Source organism: Rhinopithecus bieti, unplaced genomic scaffold, assembly GCF_001698545.2.
Source record: "Rhinopithecus bieti isolate Rb0 unplaced genomic scaffold, ASM169854v2 scaffold_10351, whole genome shotgun sequence".
In the NCBI taxonomy this organism is placed as follows: Eukaryota; Metazoa; Chordata; class Mammalia; order Primates; family Cercopithecidae; genus Rhinopithecus; species Rhinopithecus bieti.
This window is the reverse complement of record NW_016806805.1, coordinates 1,035,435-1,050,015: the sequence shown is the minus strand read 5'-3', so window position 1 is coordinate 1,050,015 and position 14,581 is coordinate 1,035,435. Positions and strand designations below refer to the sequence as shown.

General features: G+C 39.6%; 1 protein-coding gene across 7 annotated transcripts in view; it reads left to right on the top strand.

Moving 5' to 3' along the window:
* Positions 1-14,581, top strand: part of JMJD1C (jumonji domain containing 1C) — a 320,916-nt gene that overhangs the window by 201,665 nt on the left and 104,670 nt on the right. For 2 of the 7 annotated variants that reach the window (XM_017877576.1, XM_017877574.1), the window contains exon 1: positions 13,725-14,287. The exons of 3 other annotated variants lie outside the window; for them this stretch is intronic. The gene's annotated coding sequence lies outside the window, so the exon portion shown is untranslated. Of the gene's footprint in view, positions 1-13,657; positions 14,288-14,581 lie in introns of those variants that run through there. 2 more of the 7 variants (XM_017877573.1, XM_017877577.1) reach the window with 2 other exon arrangements.

The window sequence follows — 14,581 nt, the reverse complement described above, 5'->3', positions numbered from 1 at the left end:
AAAAAAAAAAAAAAAAAGAGTGCCGGGCACAGTGGCTCACGCCTGTAATCTCAGTACTTTGGGAGGCTGAGGCGGACAGATCACGAGGCCAAGAGATCGAGACCATCCTAGCTAACAAGGTGGAACCCCGTCTCTACTAAAAATACAAAAAATTAGCTGGACATGGTGGCGGGCGCCTGTAGTCCCAGCTTCCCAGGAGGCTGAGGCAGAAGAATGGCGTGAACCCAGGAGACGGAGCTTGCAGTGAGCTCCGGCCACTGCACTCCAGCCTGGGCGACAGAGTGAGACTCTGTCTCAAAAAAAAAAAAAAAAAAAAGAAAAAAAAGAAAACCTAGAGTTTTAGTGAGGAAGGTCGTTTAAAGAAGTGTTATCAAAATTTTATTAATAGTTATTGACCTGAGAGGAGATTAGTATATTTGTTTTCCTTGTACATTTTAAAAATATAACTTTGTTATCCCTTAACATGCTAGTAGGGGAAGAAAATTTAAATGAATAATAATTTGTAATTGAAAGAAAACACTTCAGTGCCAATCTTTAATTGTGTGATAAAGGCCTTTCAATATAGTCTTTCTGTGTTGCATGTCAGTACTTTGATATTTCACTCCTGTCAAAATATTGGCATAAATTACCAATACTTAAAGAAATATGGTAGAAACTTGGATTACTTTATTACTTTACTATATTTTGAATCTAAATACTACTTAACACAGGTGATCATTGTCACCTAAATGTGTTAATCTTTTAAATATGCAAAAATAGCTACTGCATCATATTATATACTTAATGGAAATTGTGAATCTCATTTGTCCATTGAAAAATTCAGCTTCCAGATTGTTGCTGACATCATCAGTTTTAACAAACAAGGAGGTAATGGAGAAATAATTGTAGAGCCTTGGTGACTTATGTTGCACAAGAAACAGATGTTTGCCAGATGGAAATGAACAAAACCAGTGCAAAAAAGATGTCTTATTCAAGTTTCTAAGAGTACAAACAATGAAATGATTAGGAAAAATTGGAAGATACATATTATTAGTTTTTGACTGAAAAAGGTCAGGAAATCAGTCATATGCAAACGTAATGTCATATGTCCTACTCCCTGAGGAGGGTGTGCTTGACAGGACTCAAGACTGAAAACATTTTATTTTAGCTTAACCTCAGTTTCTCCTGTGATTTTTATGAGTATTAACATTTTAACACAAGCATTGCTTTTATGGTTGGGTTGATTTAATAGTATCATATTTATTATTCCCACAAAATTATATTTAATTTTTATCCTCAAGAGGTAAAGGATCGGCTGGGTGTGGTGGCTCACACCTGTAATCCCAGCACTTTGGAAGGCCTAGGCAGTGTATCATGAGGTCAGGAGATCAAGACCATCTTGGCTAACATGGTGAAACCCCATTTCTACTATAAAAATACAAAAAATTAGCCAAGTGTGGTGGCACGCATCTATTGTCCATTCTACTCCAGAGGCTGAGGCAGGATAACCGCTTGAACCCGGGAGGCGGAGGTTGCGGTGAGCCAAGATCACACCTCTACACTCCAGCCTGGGCAACAGAGCAAGACTCTGTCTCAAAAAAAAAAAAAAAAAAAAAAAAAGGCCAAGCGCGGTGCTCACACCTATAATCCTAGCACTTTGGGAGGCCGAGGTGGGCGGATCACAAGGTCAGGAGTTCGAGACCAACCTGGCCAACATGGTGAACCCTCATCTCTACTAAAAAAAAAAAAAAAAAATAGAAAAATGAGCTGGCCATGGTAGCATGCGCCCGTAATCCCAGCTACTAGGGAGAATTGCCTGAACCCGGGAAGTGGAGGTTGCAGTGAGCTGAGATTGCGCTACCGCACTTCAGCCTGGGCAACGGAGTGAGACTCCCATCTCAAAAAAAGAAAAAAAAAGTGCCGGATGTGGTGGCTCACGCCTGTAATCCCATCACTTTTGGAGGCTGAGGCGGGTGGATCACGAGGTCAGGAGATCGAAACCATCCTTTCTAACACGGTGAAACCCCATCTCTACTAAAAATACAAAAAATTAGCTGGGTGAGGTGGCAGTTGCCTGTAGTCACAGCTACTTGGAAGACTGAGGCAGGAGAATGGCGTAAACTCAGGAGTCGGAGCTTATGGTGAGCCGATATCATGCCACTGCACTCCAGCCTGGGTGACACAGCGAGACTCCGTCTCAAAAAAAAAAAGAGAGAGAAGAAAAAGGTAAAGGATCTGTGGATCCCATGCCATACAAGCGTCTTGTGTAGTTTTATTTCTGTCAAGTGGGACGGCCTACTTGATTTACTTAAGTTTAAAATGGGAGATGTTACTTTTTACCTTTAATTCTGCCGGTTCGTGTGAATAATACAGGAAACATTCAGGAGTACTTATTTTATGCTTTTTTATATATACACAAGTGGGCCAGGTGCGGTGGCTCACGCCTATAATCCCAGCACTTTGGGAGGCTGAGGCGGATGGATCACGAGGTGAGGAGTTCAAGATCAGCCTGACCAAGATGGTGAAACCCTGTCTCTACTAAAAATACAAAACAAAATTAGCCGGGCATGGTGGTGGGTGTCTGTAATCCCAGCACTTTGGGAGGCCAAGGTGGGTGGAACACAAGGTCCGGAGTTCAAGATCAGCCTGGCCAAGATGGTGAAACCCCGTTGCTACTAAAAATACAAAACAAAATTAGCCAGGCGTGGTGGTGGGCACCTGTAATCCCAGCTACTCGGGAGGCTGAGGCAGAGAATTGCTTAATCCCAGGAAGCGGAGGATGCAGTAAGCCAGGATCATGCCACTGCACTCTAGCCTGGGTGACAGAGGGAAACTCAGTCTTAAAAAATATATACATATATATATATATATGTATGTATGTATATAATATATAAAACATACACACCACACATACATATGTACACAAGTGATAGTACACAAATATTATCACATTTATCTATACTTTGCTCTTAAACATTGTTAAATAGATTGAACAAGATAATATTAAAATCTTAGAATTGAAAAGAATCTTTAATATTTTATAAACCACCCCCAGCCAGAGGCAGAAATGTATTCCTTATAGTGACGACTTGACAAATTTTCATTCAGAATCTTTTTTTTTTTGAAACAGAGTTTCACTCCCGTTGCCCAGGCTGGAGTACAGTGGTGCCATCTCGGCTCACTGCAACCTCCGCTTCCCGAGTTCAAGCTATTCTCCCGCCTCAGCCTCCCGAATAGCTGGGACTGCAGGTGCGTGCCACCATGCCCAGCTAATATTTTTGTGTTTTTAGTAGAGACCGGGTTTCACCGTGTTGGCCAGGATGGTCTCAATATCTTGACATTGTGATCCATCCACCCCAGTCTCCCAAAGTGCTGGGATTACAGGCGTGAGCAACCGCGCGTGGCCTATACTAACTTTTAAAATAATCGTACATATTTATTATTTGTCCCTCTTCTCTTCCCCAGGCAAAACATTCACCATTCCTTCAAATGATCTTACTATTTTGCAATTTTTTTTTTAATTGATAAGGAGTCTTGCTCTGTCACCCAGGTTTGAGTGCAGTGGCATGATCTCGGCTCACTGTAACCTCTGCCTCCCAGGTTCAAGTGATTCTCCTGTCTCAGCCTCCTAAGTAGCTGGGACTACAGGTGTGTGCCACCACACTTCAGGTAATTTTTGTATTTTTAGTAGAGATGGGGTTTCATCATGTTGGCCAGGCTGGTCTTGAACTCCTGACCTCAGGTGATCACCCGCCTCAGCCTCCCAAAGTGCTGGGAAAACAGGCATGAGCCACTGTACCCAGCCTATTCAAGTTTTGATTCCTTCCAGTACCATTTAAAAATATATATGTAGTATGTATTGATTTAGTGTCTTCAAATCCTTCAGGATTCTTTCACATATATTAATTAATTAATTTAGAGACAGGGTCTTCCTTTGTCATATAGACTGTAGTACAGTGGCACAAACACAGCTCACTGCAGTCTTAACTTCCTGGGCTCAAGTGCTCCTCCTTTGTAGCTGGGACTATAGCCACATGCCACCACGCCCAGCTAATTAAAAAAAATTTTTTTTGTTGTAGAGATGGTCTCACTATGGTGTCCAGACTGGTCTCAAAGCAATCCTCCCACCTTTGCCTCCCTCCCAAAGTGCTTGGATTATAGTGTGAGCCCCTGGACCCTGGCCTCTTTCACATGCATTTCAAGGAAGCTAGTGCTTCTGTACATTCTACTTGAGTAGTTTGAGTTTTTAAACCTAAATGTAGGTAAACTTTTTCATTATTAAAATTTAAGGTTAATTCTTGTTTCAGCTTTTTAAAAATTGTTTTCTATTTCAATGGATAGAAATCCAGATTTTCCTGATCATTTTAAAATCTAGATCTTGATTGTTTTTTTCATAAGACATATTTTTAAATCACTATGTCATTTGTTTTGAGACAGAGTTTTTGCTCTTTTGCCCAGGCTGGAGTGCAGTGGCACCGTCTCGGCTCACTGCAGCCTCCGCCTTGCGGATTCAAGCGATTCTCCTGCCTCAGCTTCCTGAGTAGCTGGGATTACAGGCGCCTGCCACCACACCTGGAGAATTTTTTGTATTTTTAGTAGGGATGAGGTTTCACCATGTTGGCCAGGCTAGTCTCAATCTCTTGACCTGAGGTGATCCACCTGCCTCAGCCTCCAAAGTGTTGGGATTACAGGCGTGAGCTGCCGTGCCCAGCCAGCCATTCTGTCATTTGTTAATTTGAAAATAGAGCTTTCAAGTGATAATGAGTGTATAAGACCAGAAATGAATGAATAACATATCACAGGTTAATAACAGTGCTGTTTTCTTTTTTCTGAGATAGAGTTTTGCTCTTGTTGTCCAGGCTGGAGTGCAATGGCACAGTATCAGCTCACCACAACCTCTGCCTCCTGAGTTCAAGCAATTCTCCTGCCTCAGCCTCCCAAGTAGCTGGGATTACAGGCATGTGTCACCATGCCTGGCTAATTTTGTATTTTTAGTAGAGACAGGGTTTCTCTGTGTTAGTCAGGCTGGTCTTGAACTCCCGACCTCGGCCTCCTAAAGGTGCTGGGCTTACACACTCTTCAACAGTACTGTTAATCAGTACACATTTTTTGTTTGTTTGTTTGCTTTTTTTTTCTTTTTTTTTTTTTTCCTGTCACCCAGGCCAGAGTGCAGTGGCATAATCTCAGCTCACTGCAGCCTTTGCCTCCTGGGTTCAAGCGATCCTCCTGTCTCAGCCTCCCAAGTAGCTGAGATTACAGGCGTGTGCCACCACACCTGGTTACTTTTTAAATTATTTTTATTCTCTCTTAATTGTTGTATTTTTAGTAGAGACAGTGTTTTACCATGTTGGTCAGGCTGGTCTCAAACTCCCAACCTCAAGTGATCTGCCTACCTCAGCTTCCCAAAGTGCTGGGATTACAGCTGTGAGCCACCGTGCCTGGCCTATTAATCAGTACTCTTTAACCCACTGCAGATATGTAATTATCATCCAGCCTGTATTTCATTGACTTACCTATTGTAGATTGTCTTGATAAAAGTTTTAAGTCAAGTTCCTTAAATCTTAGTTTCAAATCTTATTAATCTAATAACTTTTGTTTTTATTAAAATGCAGGCTGGGTGCAGTGGCTAATGCCTGTAATCCCAGCACTTTGGGAGGCCGAGGTGGGCAGATAACCTGAGGTAGTTGGAGACCAGCCTGACCAACATGGCGAAACTCCGTCTCTACTAAAAATACAAAAGTTAGCCAGGCGTGGTGGTGTGCACCTGTAATCCTAGCTACTCGGGAGGCTGAGGCATGAGAATAGTTTGAACCCAAGAGGCGGAGGTTGCAGTGAGCCAAGATCACATGATTGTACTCCAGCATGGGAGACAGAACAAGACTCTGTCTCAAAATATTTAAAAAACATATAAAATAAAATGAAATGCAAATTACTCTCAATGAATATATTTTGCTCTTACTTGGTCAATTTGTATTTTAAAAATTTTCATTATCCTAATTATCCATTTTTGGCTCAAGATACCCCACCCAAAATATTCTAGTAAGAAACCAGAATATGCCATCCCCAAAATATCTTTTTTTTGCCATGTTTTGAGGTAGCTATTCTGAGAACCTGCAGACACAGGAGTAATTCTGAAAAGCTGCCGTTTTGTAAAAGAAATTTACCCATCTATAAAGGAAATCTGCTTTAGTAAAAAGTTATGTGTATCAGGAAAAGGGCTGCTCCAGACAACTGTTATTCCCTGAGAGACTTTAGTCTGCATAACAAGACTATCTTTATTCATCATATAGTTTCTCCGCTCACTCTATTTCGTATAACTTGCGTAGACACCAACCCTTAAAAGCCCCAAGCTTCTATTCCTTCTGTAGCTTCAGATGCTGTATAAGCTTCAATCATCTGACTTCAGTGAGTCTCATTTTGTGGGACTACTCTTATTACATATGTAATTAAAATTGGTTTCGTGGCCGGGCACCGTGGCTCAAGCCTGTAATCCCAGCACTTTGAGAGGTTGAGAAGGGTGGATCACTTTAGGTCAGGAGGAGACCAGCCTGGCCAAGATGGCGAAACCCTGTCCCTACTAAAAATACAAAGATTAGCCGGGACGTAGTGGTGGTGGGCGCCTGTAATCCCCACACCTGCCTCAGCCTCCTGAGTAGCTGGGATCACAGGCACCTGAGACCATGCCCAGCTAATTTTTGTATTTTTAGTAGAGATGGGGTTTCACCATGTTGGCCAGGCTGGTCTTAAACTCCTGACCTCAAGTCATCCACTGGCCTCGGCCTCCCAAAGTGCTGGGATTACAGGCATGAGCCACAGTGCCCAGCCTCAACTGCCTATCTCTAATGTCTTGGCAATGCCATGATTTTTACAAAGACTGCCAGTTAATGGCTCTGAGCTTATCTCTACCATTTTAGTATTCTAACATATAATTTAATCTATGATTTTAGTTATTTAAAGCATGAAGATGTTCATAGTGTTGTTTATAATACAAAATTGAAAGCAGTTTAAGCATTCAGCCTTAAGAGAATGAATAATAAAATTAATGCTTTAATAAACTCGTGGTTATTTATTAAGTAGTTACTTAAAATGATGGCAATGTAAGAACATGAGATTATTAAATAAAATGAGCAACTTAAAATTTGCGTGTATCCTGAATGTTGATAACTAATATGGTTGTGAGGGAAAAAGGGACTGAAAGTGCGTTTAAATAATTAACTGGCTGGGTTCACTAAGGATAAGAATATGGGATCTTCTTCATGCATTTATTTTACAAATTTTCTCAAATATAATTATGTTACTTGTTAAGAAAACTCTATTTTGAAAACAAAAGGATCCTGCACATATCATTTAATCTTTAGTTTATTTTTCTAATCTCTAGTTTATATTTTCCATAGTAAAATCACTTTTTCTTGAGAGAAATAAAAGTAATTAAATAAGCTTTCCTTTTCTTCCAAATATTAGTGTTTTATCATCTTGCCCAATGTTCTTTTTCTGAACATAGCTTTAAAAACCCTTTATGTTGAATTGATTTTCCTTCTAATCCTGCTTATTTCTCCTTTGTGAAAGGTGACATATATCAGTAAAGCAAATTAAAAATGTATAAAGTTATGTCATACTTCTTTTCCTTTGTACTTTATGACTTTGCCGTTTCTTCTAGACAGGCTTCATTTTTCTCCATTAGCTTTCAGAGTTTAAAGTTTAATTCAGCAGATGACAAAACACTTTGCTCTCTGCCACCCCTGCAAACCAGCATGAAAATAAATACAATGCTTTCACACCATCTTACGATGTAAAAATCATTCAGCTGTGAATTAGGAAATCCAAGTTCTGGTCCTAGCACTTCTATAAACAAGATTTTTGACAAGCAAAGTCACTTAAACTCTGAGTGTCCATTTTTTTATCTGTAAAAATGAGAGTATTTCTAACATTAAAGTAATAGGACTAAATTTTGTATTTCCTTTTTAAAAATACCTATATTTTTAGAGACAGAGTCTTGCTATGTTGCCCAGGCTGGTCTCCTACTCCCTGAACTCAAGCCATCCTCTCAGCTCACCTTCTAAGTAGCTGGGATTCCAGGGGCATGCCACTATGTCTACTTGTATGATTGCTGCTTGATTTGTATGATTACTCTATTAATTTCTGTTTTCTTATAAAAGACTGAATACTCTGCTGGGGTAAGAATTTTGTGGTCTTTTCCTCACTATTGCATACCCTGGGCCAAAGTATGGTGCCTTGCACATAGAAGCCATTTTATACCTATTGATAGAATGAATGTGCTACAATGTTTGCTGGAGAAAGGAGAGTTAAAAAAGTCTTAAGGTCCATATCTACTAGAAATCCTTGTAGAACTCATAGACTATTGAAGGTTTGAAACTGATAAACAAGTTTGGCATTACATAGAAGATCTGCATGGAGTTATTAATGTTAAAAACTTTATTTTTTTATTTTTTTGAGTCAGAGGCTCGCTCTGTCACCCAGACTGGAGTGCAGTGGCACAATCTCAGCTCCCTGCAACCTCTGACTCCTGGACTGAAGCAATCCTCCCACCTCAGCCTCCTGAGTAGCTGGGACCACAGGTGTGTGCCACCACACCTGGCTATTTATTCTTTGTAGAGACAAGATTTCACCATGTTGCCCAGGCTGATCTTGAACTCATGTGCTCAAGTGATCCACCTGCCTCCGCTTCCCAGAGTGCTGGGATTATAGGCATGAACCACTGAGTATGACCTAATGTTAAAAATTTGATCCTTTGGACATTACAATGATGTAGGAGTCACATTTTTATGTATTTTCATAGATTTTACAATATGCCATATTGAAAAATAATGAATTATAGTCAGCTTTCTTGTAAGGCCAGTCAAGTTGAATTCCTGTTACTACTGTTGTTCATCTTTTTTTCCTACCCATATATCTTAAAAAATATTTATACTGCTAGATAATTGAACTTGGAAGAGTTTTTGCTTTTAGTTTGTGAGTCTGTTTAATTTTTTAAAATCCAGTGGTTTAGGCTTCCACATGTGTAAAGATGAGAGATGTATTCTTTTCATGGCCCAAGATAAACGGAACCAAAATCCTTGTTTATTTTAACTCTTAAAATTGTACATATAAGATTCTCACATTATTGGAAGGAATAGATTTTCTTTGGATAGGCAGACAGTGTTGCCTTCCTTTAGCCTCTGTTTACTTTCTGACCTCTGTTGATTTATTCAACTTGTAACCTAGAAACCAACTAAAAAGGAAGGAAGTTAGAGATGTGTATTTCTGGGCAGTAACTAGAGTAGTTTCCTCTTCCCCTAGCCTGGTTTAGCAGCCAAAAAAGGCCTTTCACTCCCCTCCCCACCTTCCAACAAAAAGAAAGAATAATTAATGTTAACTTTTCACCTTTTTACCTCAGTCCAGTGAAGAAGGTATAAGCCTTAAGAACAACCAGTTTAAAGGACTAAAATGTGTGAAAGGTGGGATCTACTATTCCTAATGAGTTGTAAGAACAGGAGTGCATTAAGGATACTTGATGTAAAACCTAGCAATTTATGCTTGATACCAAGTGGGTTCTCTATGTCATTACTTCATTATTTTTGTTTGTGTTAAAAATTTACCAGAGTACCAGACCAATTAATACCAGACCAGTCACATTAATATATTTATATTAGCCAGATGTAGTGGCACGTACTTGTAGTCCCAGCTGCTCAGAAGACTGAGGCAGGAGGATGCCTTGAGCCCAGGAGTTTGAGGCTGCAGTGAGCTGATAGCTTCACTGCACTCTGGCCTGGACAATAGAGTGAGACCCAATCTCTAAATATATATATGTCAAGCCCGTTTTAAATATTTAAAAGGCATTGATTGTTGCCAACTAGTTGTAACTCTGCATCCTTTGCATCAAGAATTGATTCTATAGTATTTATAGTAGTGGAGAAGCTAGTCTTATTTTAATACAACCATGATGTAGTGTGAAATATTTTTTTAAAATGTTTGGTTTTTCAGTATTGTTAATTACATTAATTTTACTAAAAATTAGTGCATTTGTGTTACTAAGATTGTATGACTTGAGGCAGTTGTATGGTTTAGCTAAGCCTACTTCTGTGTGCTTTATGATTCTGTAAGGGATTGAAGCACTTGAGAAGCAAAACAGCTGTTTTAAGTCTATATCATATACAATGTAGACAAACTTGAGTTTATGCAAGATTATGAGATAAATCCTGTGAAAGTTTCTAATGTACAATAAATTGGGGAAATGTATTAAAGTACTTAAAATTTGATAGTTTATATTAAGCTGTATTAAACATTTGCTTTTTTTTGGTTTGGTAACATATTGTGAGTTCTTTACATAGATTCTTTTTATTTTTGTCTCAGTGATTGATTATGAATGAATTATTAGGATGGTTATATGTGATTTAATATCCACTTGACAACATTATTCAAAACACTTCGTTCTAAAGTTACCTTGGCTGGGAGCGGTGGCTCACCCCTGTAATCCTAGCACTTGGGGAGGCCAAGGTGGGCAGATCACCTGAGGTCAGGAGTTTGAGACCAGCCTGGTCAACATGGTGAAACCCTGTCTGTACTAAAAATACAAAATTAGCTGGGCATGGTGGCGTGCACCTGTAATCCCAGTTACTTGGGAGGCTGAGGCAGGAGAATTGCTTGAACCCGGGAGGCAGAGGTTGCAGTGAGCTGAGATGGTATCATTGCACTCCAGCCTGCGCAGAAAAGAGCAAAGCTCCATCACAGAAAAATAAAGTTACCTTTTTGTATCATGCATGTTCTACACAATATGTTCTGTAAAATAAAGCCATATTTTACTCACAGTCTTAGACTAATCATTGCCCATGTCTTTTCATTCTTTTTATAAGCACAGGTTCATCATATACTAAATTAAAAATACCTTTTCAGTAGCTTTTGTTTTCTTTTTTTTTGAGACAGAGTCTCGCCCTGTCACCCAGGCCGGAGTGCAGTAGTATGATCTCGGCTCATTGCAGCCTCCGTCTTCCAGGTTCAAACAATTCTCCTGCCTCAGCCTCCAGAGTATCTGAGACTACAGGCACACCACCATGCCCTGGCTAATTTTTGTATTTTTAGTAGAAACAGGGTTTGCCATGATGGCCAGGCTGGTCTCAAACTCTTGACCTCAAGTGATCCACCCACCGCTGATCCTGGCTTCTTTTCAGTAGCTAACCTGCTAATTTCTGTGAAATGAAAGTGATACTTCTGGAATAGATATAAAGGGGTTATGTATGTGTTTTTTTAAAAAAGTCAGTATGAATACAAAATTAGCCAAGTGTGGTGCATGCATGTAATCCCAGCTACATAGCAGGCTGAGGCAGGAGAATCTCTTGAACCTGGGAGGCAGGGGTTGCAGTGAGCTGAGATCGCACCATTGCACTCCAGCCCGGGCAACAAGAACAAAACTCTATCTCAAAAAAATTTTTTTTAAATTAGTATGAATTTTTAGATTTACTGAAATTGAGGTTTCTCCATGGGGATAAATTTATAATAAAAGACTATTTACATCCGGGCATGATGGCTCACGCCTGTAATCCCAGCACTTTGGGAGCCTGAGACGGGTGGATCACTTGAGGCCAGGAATCCGAAACCAGCCTGGCCAACATGATGACACCCCTGTCTCTACTGAAAATACAGAAATTAGCCGGGCATGGTGGCGTGCACCTATAGTCCCAGCTACTCTGGAAGCTGAGGCAGGAGAATTGCTTGAATCCCCACGGAGGCAGAGGTTGCAGTGAACCGAGATCACGCCACTGCACTCCAGCCTGGGCAACAGTGAGACTCTGTCTCAAAACAAAACAAAACAAAAAAGACTATTTACATACATCTTAAAATAGATTAAATATTTTCTTGCACCTACACCTACAAGTGTATTTTTAAAGTTTCAGTGCATGTTACTATATATAATTCCTCTGTTTCATCATTAATTTCTACAATAAAACTGAAACCATTTCAATTAAATTGTAATATAGAAGTGTGGTTGACTAAGTATATGGCCAGCTTTCCTGCTCTAAGTCAGAAACTTGCAAATTTTCACTGGATGCTGTAAAGGTTAAAATTTAATTATACTGACAAATTAATAGACATAACCTGATGTTTTACATAGAGCCACAAATTTATATTCCATTCCATCTCTGCTCCTTGATTTGTTGAGTAGTCAGAGTCAGTCTCATGTCATCACATAAGTCTCCACTATGAAACGAGAAATATATAAGGCCTGGCAGGATGACTCATGCCTGAAATCCCAGCACTTTAGAAAACTGAGGTGGGTGGATCGCTTAAGTTCAGGAGTTCCAGACCATCCTGGGCAACATGGTGAAACCCTGTCTCTACAAAAAATACAAAAAGTTAGCTAGGCATGGTGATGCCCACCTGTAGTCCCATCTACATGGCAGGCTGAGGTGGGAGGATCGCTTGAGCCCAGAAGCCAGCGATTGCAGTGAGCCAAGATCGTGCCACTGTACCGTAGCCTGGGCAACAGCAAAATCCTGTCTCAAAAAAAAGAGGCTGGACACAGTGGCTCACACCTGTAATACCAGTACTTTGGGAGGCCGAGGTGGGTGGATCGCCAGAGGTCAGGAGTTTTTGAGACTAGCCTGGCCAACATGGTGAAACCCTGTCTCTACTAAAAATACAAAAATTAAGAGCATGGTGGCACACCCTGTAAAGCCAGCTACTTGGGAGGCTGAAGGAGGAGAATCGCTTGAACCCAGGAGGTGGAGATTGCAGTGAGTTGAGGTCACACCACTGCGCTTCAGCCTGGGTAACAGAGCAAGACTACATCCTCCAAAAACTAGAGAACTTACTATTAGAGCATTCTTGTCCAGTAGAAATAAAATGTTGAGCTACTGGTGTGATTTTAAATTAAGTCTTTACATCAAAATTTTAACATAGGTAGATTAATTTTACAGTATTTTATTTAACCCAATATATCAAAATATTAACATATCAAAATAAAACTATTCATGAGATACATCTTAATTCTTTTTTATGTTCAATATGTATTTTATACATACAGCACACATCTCAATTCAGATTAACTACATTTCAGGTGCTCAGTTGCCACATATGGTTAGTAACTACCAATATTGGACAACATCGAACAGCAGAACTCTAGAATTTAGATAGATGTTAAGAGACTATATTATATAACACATCTGAGAAATACATTTTATGCTTTCAAATTGTGAGTATCTTAGGACTATCAAGGATAAATTGTTTTTTGTAATGAGTGAAAATGGTTGAATATTTTCAAATCTACAAAATACTACCAGTTTTTTTTTTTAGTAAAATGCCTATGAGATTGTTGAGATTTTGCCTAAAATATTTTAAATTGATTTATTTTGAAGTTTTAATATTTTAAGGCAAAATGGTTATATTAATTAATTAATCGTGCCCAAAACGTACAAAGTATATTTGATGCTTTATTTTTGCCAACTTGAGAGATAGTCACATGTTATTTCTTTTCTGCACTTTCTCACCTTGGTAAATCTGGAAAGCAAAAACTTAGTATTTGCATTTGCTTTATGAAGGAGACAGTAAACTTGAGCTTTCAGTCTCGCCACTAGTCTGTCTTTGTCTGTTGTTAAAATTATGAGCCAGTCTCTATGGCCGCAGCCAAATGAGTAATCACCAGTAATGTGACTCGTGCTGGAAGTGACTCCATCAGCACCTGTGACGGGGGATTAGTTACAGTTTACAGAGCACCGCCTCTTCCCTTCTCTCAGTGTGCCCTAAGCCAAGTACTCGTTCTCATTTGGGTGTCTGCACTGTTGGAAGCTACTGCACTGTGTTTCCACGCAGACAGAGTACAGTGGGAAAGGCTTTCTCCAGCTGATGGATGGCTGTTCTCTTTATTTGGAGTATCTTACTGGTTATGTAAGCGACCTCGAGAGAAATTATCCTGACCCAGATCGGAGGATGCAGTAGTGCTTCAGCTGCAGGATTTCTTAGTCGTTAACACCACAGTGCTGATGACAAAGAGCGAGTTGTAATCCTCATCACTGCCGGGGCTCAGCCAGAGCAGACAGAAAATCGTCATTTGCTCGTCGGAGACTTGTTAGGTTACAGCTCCTGCTTCGTTCTGTGGTCTTGGCTTTTCTTCCTATACAATGACGCCGCTGCAAGTGAGCTCAGAAATGCTTGGTTTGAGAGCCATTTGCCTGTGATTTTGAAGACTAAAGAAGTATTTACACTAGATAAATACTCTTCCAGAACAAAATGGAAATTTCAGCAAATACTTACTGACCTTTAAAGCCTTGCTGTGGATTTCTGAGATTTAAAATACTTTAAAATTCTCAAGAACAAAGTACGGTTTGTATTCTGCTTCCTTTTTCTTTTGTCTTAATTTACATTTGGTTTTTCTTCTCAGCCTGAGAAATTAAGGTCACTGCCTTTTGTAAAAGATCTGGCCTCAATGTTTTTAGTTTTAAGAATTTTTAACTTTCATTTGTTTAAAAAGATTTATTGTGTTTGTAGTAATTTAATAACTGTAAATGTTAATTTAAAAACTAGAGTTTAATTGTTTAAAGTATGGCAGAAGTGCTTCAAATTAGGGTTTTCAGACTAGTGTTTCAAGAGAAGTGGAGGTATTTGTTTTGTG